Source organism: Monodon monoceros, unplaced genomic scaffold (assembly GCF_005190385.1).
Source record: "Monodon monoceros isolate NGI ecotype Baffin Bay Population unplaced genomic scaffold, NGI_Narwhal_1 Super_Scaffold_18, whole genome shotgun sequence".
In the NCBI taxonomy this organism is placed as follows: domain Eukaryota; kingdom Metazoa; phylum Chordata; class Mammalia; order Artiodactyla; family Monodontidae; genus Monodon; species Monodon monoceros.
The window spans coordinates 43,561,748-43,568,980 of NW_021703774.1; positions in this window are offsets into that span (position 1 = coordinate 43,561,748).

Genomic DNA, 7,233 nt, shown 5'->3' on the forward strand with positions numbered 1-7,233 from the left:
AATGTTTTACTTACTGATATGACAAAACTTTTTAAAATTATTACATGTCAATTGTGTATAAAGCACTTGAATAGAAGTATAAGGCATGGTTCCCACCTTTTACAAAGCTTCTAATCTAATGTTGTTGAAGTAAATTGGTGGGCTTCCTATAGGAGGGTTGCTGCATACCTCAGCTGAAATAAGCTAAAAATAGAAGTAGGTAGGGACAGCTAGAGGGAAAAAAGGTAATATTAGTAAACATGAGCTGGGTCAATGTAAATTTTTAGGTTAAGTTTTGGCCTTCAGAGCCTTAATTATTAACAGCAAAGCAGATTTAATAGCCCACTGTGACTGGAGTATTTACTTCAAATTATTATAAAAATAAACATAAAAGAATATGCTTGCTATAAATATCTAGAGAATATTATCTCTCCATTCAGATTTTAGAATCATGGAAGTCATGAAATACAAAGTTATCTTTAAAGCCACTATGAGAAGATATGTAATATTTCAGGACTTAAGCTGCCCTGATTCACATCCATCTCTAATCTTTTCCTATCCAAGTTTTCAGATATTGTAACTTATCAGAGCACCTCAAGGTTATATGTGCCATTCCATTCAGTTCATTCTTTGCAGGTTCCAGAAAAAGGGGTCTCTTTAATACCTGAATGATACCTTAGTTCCCTTAGAAACTGTTCTTTGTAATATAGGACTCTTGAATACATAAAACCATTAAGACCCCCCAGAATGATTTTTTCTCACTGCTCAATTCGAAGAATTTGAGAACAGGGCTGCTCCAATCCAGTACGCTCCCAGAATAAGAATTTTACCTTTTGTTAAGATAAATAGGTAGATAAGTTAATGAGTCTTTTGGGGGGAAATAATTTTTTTGGTTTCAAATTCTCCAGGAAGTAACTCTAAGATCATTAATATTAAATCCAAATCAATTCAACAATCATTTGAACACCTAACACAGCAGCCTTTCCCAATCAAGTTGTCATGATACACTAATGTGTTCCAATGAATTGTGAGGTGTGTTTCCAATAATCTATCACTAGTAAAGGTTAAAGTACTGAAGTTTGCAAATTATTTACTTTTTTTTCCCCAGACATTAAAATGGATGCAAGGTGATCTTGATAACAACTACTCTCATTCACCTGCCTTCTAATATGTGTTACTGATGAGCAAGAAAGAAGACATTGAGGCCAGTGACACAGACACTCCCATTGGAAGTGTCCGGCATGTGAACGATGTCTGTCATTTGTACCATGGAGTAAAAATGGGACTTAAACTTGTAGCCCAAAGGAGAGCATCAATGGGGGAAAAGAAAAAAAGGGGGGAGGAGGAAAACCGAAGGCAGTGGAAAAGAAAAAGAGAAACAATTTGAAGAATAAGAAAGAAGGAGGAGAGCTCAGAAGAAACAAAGAATAATCAAAGAACAGGAGAGAGTGGCTTCATGGAAACCAAGAGGGCAAAGTGTTGAAAAGGCGGGTGTGGTGGGCAGTGTCAACTGCGGCTGAGAAATTAAGTTACCCTGGTGACGTGAGCCAATTAAATGTCCCTGAAAACCTACGTAAAAGCAGAGGACTGACATTAAACACTGAATTGAAGAAAGAGTTAAAGGAGAGGAAATAGAAGGACATCTAGACTCTACTTATTGATGCTTGGCCCTGCTGGGAAAGAGAAAGATAGGTTGGTAGTTAGAGAGGGCCCTGGATCAAGGCAGGCACTTCTAAGGACTGGAGAGACATGAACATGTGTATGGGCTCCAAACATAAAGAGGAAGAGGTTGAAAATGTCAGAGACAGAGAGAGAGAGGAAATAATCCATAGAACAAGGTTCTGTTCCCAGAAAGGACAGAGCGGGTAGGATCGTGAGTAAGGATTGGTCTTGAGCAGGAAAAGGCAGTCTCTTCCTCATAAGCTGGAGGAGAGGATGTAAGCGTGCATACATGTGGAGGTCAGCTTGCTGCGGACAGAAAGCCAAAGGGCTTCACATCCAGCTTTCCCAGCCCTGCTTTCTCATTATAGGAGGGTCATGACCATCAGCTGAGAGGGAAGGGGTCAGGGTGCAACACGATGGCTGTTGTAGAAAGTGGGGGAGGACGATGAACAGAAACAGGTAAAATCATTGCTCAGGGGAGCCTGAGGCTGAGAGGGGAGAGCCTGAAAGAAAAGAGGGTCACAGGCACAACCTTAGGGAATGTACACATTTTCCAGAAGAAAGGAAAGAGGAACCAGCAAAGACATCAGAGAGGGCCCGGCCATAGAATTGGGAAGAAAACGGCATTGCCACAGAAGCCATGGTGAGGAACACTTAAAAGACTAGACAGAGAAAACATGGAGTTGATCAATAGAATGCAAAACTACAGAGAGCTTTGGATGATAAATACAGAGAAAAATCCACTGGATTTGGCACTAAGAAAGTCATTCAAAACTAAAAGCTTTCTATAATGGTAAAGATTAAACAGACTTAATGGAGTAGTAGTAGGGAGTGGAAGACAGTCATGGGAACATTTTTTACCTTTTCAAGAATTTTAGAAATTAATCAACTGTGAGATGGGGGTTACAGTTTGAGGAGATGGTGGTGTTGGGGTATTTTTTAAGTGAGAGAAAACCGAACATATATGTGTATGTCTGTGTGTATATATGTTTGTGTGTGTGTGTGTAAGTGTGTGTGTTGGGTGTCACTGTAGCTCAACAACTCAGCTATCTGATATATAGGGTTATTGCAGGAATGAAATGAAAGCACTGTTTGAGCTGAAAAGTACCATATTAATATCTGGTATTATTTTCATCATACACAGATTCTCATTTTTTGAATGTAAGAAAGATCATTCTTATATTTCCTGGTATTCAAAAGTCCACTAGTGTTTTATATGAATGCAGTAATAAATCAATAAACTGTATCTTCAGGGTCTCTCCTTGTAGCCACTAAAATTCTTGACAGCTCTGAGAGATGAAATCCCCAGACAAACTGAAAATAGCAGTTGGCATCTCAGAAGCTGAACAGAGAAAAATGGGAAAATTACGTTAAACTGATTTCTGTGGTCCTTATACACCTGCAGATTATAGGGACAAAATACTGACTTTGGGGATTAGATTGACTTTCTGCCTTAAGATCCGTTGTTAATTTAGTGAAACACATATTTCTGCTGGGCAAGACCAAGGTAAGGCTTAGGTCAAGTTATAAACCCAAGCCTTTTATCACACTCTGACAGCAGGAAAAATCACGTCTGGAAACTGTCATTATCAGGAAAAAACAGTGTGTTTTGCTTTGGGCTCTTTGACTTGAGGTTTTCTTCACATTTTAAAAACCACTAAGGATCTAAAAGGTTTGTAGCTCATAGCCAGTAAAGTAATTAAATTGTAGATAGGCCAAAATTTTTTAAATCCTTTAATTAGTAGGATTGCATTACACTCTATGATTTTTGTCTCAGTATTTTTGTAAGAGCAGATTCTCAAACTCTTGATATGAAATCAGTGGGCCTTTGTAACAGGGAGATCTTCCTGTTTTGCTGTCATTTTAAATATTTGAGAGCAAGTCGTTGACCCTATCCGAATCTCAGTTTCTTCATATACAAAAGGTAAATAATAAGAATTATAAATCTGAACATTCACACCCTTTTTGGGCACAATAGGCAATGGACGTTTCACCCTCATCTTCACAGAGCTTTGTATGTTCAAAAAGCAATATTACTAAAATAGCATTTCCATCTCTTAAGCACTGAAAAACCTTGGCACTTTAGCTGTGGATCTGAAACAGAGAATCTGTGGAAAAGCTGTAATTACAACCCAGGCCATGGAAAGGTGAGACGGGATACACAAAGACTCTTTAATGTTGGTCACTTTAGGTGAAGGAGGGGACAAGGTAGCAGTTGGCAGATTTGAACATTATTTTAATGCATATGTCATCACCCTGAAATGTGTTGTATTTTGTAAGTGTTGGAAGGGTTTTCCTAAATATTTAAAAATAAATTGAAATAGTCTGTATCTCTTTACTCTTTTGAGTACAAGTTAATATAGTTAGTTAAGTATACATTTCAGGAAGCATAAATGAAGATAACTTTATATAAACCCATATTAGTGTAAGTGAGGCAGCTTCAAATTGGAAAACTTTTATAAAACTATCAAATGTAGTACTTGGCTATCACACATTTCTTCACATCTAGTGAATTTCCTGGGCTGTCACCAAGAAGTCTAGTCTGAGTGAAAAGATGCTTAGTAAGGCACAAGAACAATCTTTCATGCCAGTCTTACATAAAAATCGCATTGGCAGCAAATCTTCCAAGGCTTCCTTGTCATATGCTTCTATCTGCTAAAGACATGAACAGTGCAGCGAACTGCTGGATGAGGAGTGAGTCACGGGTAAGACCTGCCACCCGCGTTATCCTCAGGGTAAGTGCATGTCATGAGACAAGGCCACAGAGGCCTAAAATAGTCTGAGCCTGTCACTTGGTACCCAAAATAATTACTCAAGAAATAGCTCTCTCTAAAGGGACAAATTACCCCATCAGCATAAAATGACACTGTCATGAGATTATCAGATAATGCCTTTTTTAAAAAAATTTCCTGGTGATCACCCTGACATGAAAAGTATAAATTAAAATTACATCAGCTAACGGAAGCCCAGAATTGTTTTCTAAAATCTTTTCTCAGTTCTAGTCTAGGTTTGAAGTCACCCTCTCAGAAGGAGGCAGGAGCTGGTCAAGAGAATCCAGGGTAAACTGAAAAACAAATACCTTAGAAAGACCAGACAGACTGGAGCCTCCCTGTGGGGAGAGGCCAGGAGAAGCAGGTCCACAGTCCACTTGCACGCCTCGTGCACGTGCCCGCTGGAGATGTGTCCAGTCACAGGGCACGTGACAGGGATGACAGAATGCCAAACTTTAAACATTGGTCAGGATCGGCCAAAGCTGAGTTTGTCAGGTGTATCCGTTTCCTAGAGCTGTCATAACAAATTACAACAAACTGGGTGGCCTAAACAGCAGAGATGTATTGCCTCACTGCTCTGGGAGCTCGAAGTCTGAAATTAAGGTGTCAGTAGGGTTGGTTCCTTCTGGAGGCTCTGAGAGAGAATCTGTTCTAGGCCTCTCTCCTAGCTTCTGGAGGTGACCAGCAACGCTTGGTCCTCCTTGGATTGCAGCTGCCTCACTCCAATCCCTGCTCCCACTGTCACATGATGTTCTCTCCCTGTCTGTGTCCAAGTCCAAGTTTCCCTCTTCTTACAAGGACACCAGGCACTGAATTAGCTTCCACCCCAACCCTGTATGACCTAATCTTAACTTGGCTACATCTGAAAAAACACTATTTCTATTTAAGATTACATTCACAGGTACTTGGGGACTTGAACATATATTCTGGGGGACACGACTCAACCCACAGCACCAGGTCTTTCAGAAGCACCCTTGCCATCTATTACCAGTAAGATCTGGGACTTTGTGGCACAATGTGAGCAAAACATAAAATGTTAAAGCTCAAAGCAACCTCAGAAACCACCAGACTGGACCATCTGATTTTATAGATGATTAACAGATCTTTCTAAAGCAGCAATTTGCAACCAACCAACTGCAGTTTTGAGGCCCAGGGTACAATCAGTTGTGAATGAGGGGGCAGTAAACTTTTTAATAAAAAGTACTAAACAGTGAAGATGATTTGATTCACTTTTTTTATACACAAGGATTGATTAAAGGCTGTGTCCATAATCCTCTCAAATTCACTTGCATTTCTTCTACGGGAGAGAAACTGGGGTGAATACAGAAAGATACAGTGAGAGGCTCTAAGAGTTGTCCATAACCTGCAACCCATCCACCTCTGCCTCCAAGGAAGTATGTCAAGCACGAGAATGTCATTCAGGTGTTTACCTCAGCACAGAAAAGGCTGAAGATTTCCATTCTACAGAACTACCTTGCCAGGCAAAGACTGCGATATACCCGTGTACCTCCTAGATTCTAGACATATGCAGAATTGCAGTAGAGGGTTTCAAACGACAATTTTATCCCACCCCTTTATCTGTCCTTATTTATTGTTTTTACCTTCTTAGATGTACTAATCCTTGAGCCTGCTCTAAAAAGTAGGGGAATGGTGAAGCAACAGAAAGGAGGATTTGAGAGAAATAAGCAAATGGCCCAGTAGAGCACAACCTCAAACCAGGAGGCTTGAGGCCAGGGCAGGTTGCAATGGAGCACAAAGAAAATATGTAAGAGGCAGAATCAAAGGAAAATTTTCCCATGCTCTACTGAAGACCTATCCAGACACAAAATTACTGTCCCCAGTTCTCTCCTTTCAGCAGGAGGAAAAGAAAGAGAAGTATAAGTTATAAAGAGAGGGAGAAAAGACAAGAGAGACAAGCATGTATTGGATGCCTACTGTAGACCAGGAAACATGCTAGACATGGAAGATACATCTCATTGCATCTTCAGTCTAAAGCATTGGTGCTATCCTCACTTCACAGATGAGGAAATTAAGGATCAGTGTATCTGAGTATCTTGGCCATTGTTACACTGCTATTCCCTGACAGAACTACAATGAAACCTAGGACTCTCTGATCCAAGGCAGCTCTTCTCAAGAAGAAAAGCAGAAAGAAGGTTGAAGTTATCATTTCAGGTTGTTTCTTGGAAATAAAATTCACATGCTTTTGGATATAAAAATTTTCTTTAAAAATAGGATAGATGAAAAAATATGATTTGGGTGCTGCTTCTGACTGTCTTGAAACTCTGTATAAGATGACAACAGCACAGAGAAATGAAGAAAACTATCTTTGGGTTAGTTTAATGGGAGGTGGGAGGCTGAAAAAGTCATGGGGCTTCACTGACATTCAAGACTAAGCTATTTTAAAGTAACAGAACATAACCAGATAAAAGATGCATTCTTTATTTTCACATTTTATTTTATTCATCTTAAGGTCAAGGCTACAGAGCCCTGGTCCCAGCTGGGGTTAGGGTCTGAGCTTTCAGCAGACCAGAACTCTGATGTTGTTTTTTCCATACAGCACTGGTGCACAGTGAGTACTTGTCCAGATTCAAGTATTTTTCTACAGCATTATCCCCAAAAGAGAAGATGGTTTGGAGGACAATGAAAGGTTCAACATGCATAAGGCAGCTGCTATCTATGGACAACTATAAATAAGACATTCCTATCCATTACTCTTGTGTCAGTGTGGGTCACCTGATTAGAGATGGATAACAACTCACCCATAACAGATGACTAACACATTCCTGGGCCTGTACACCGATTTTGTTGGCATACTTCCTTG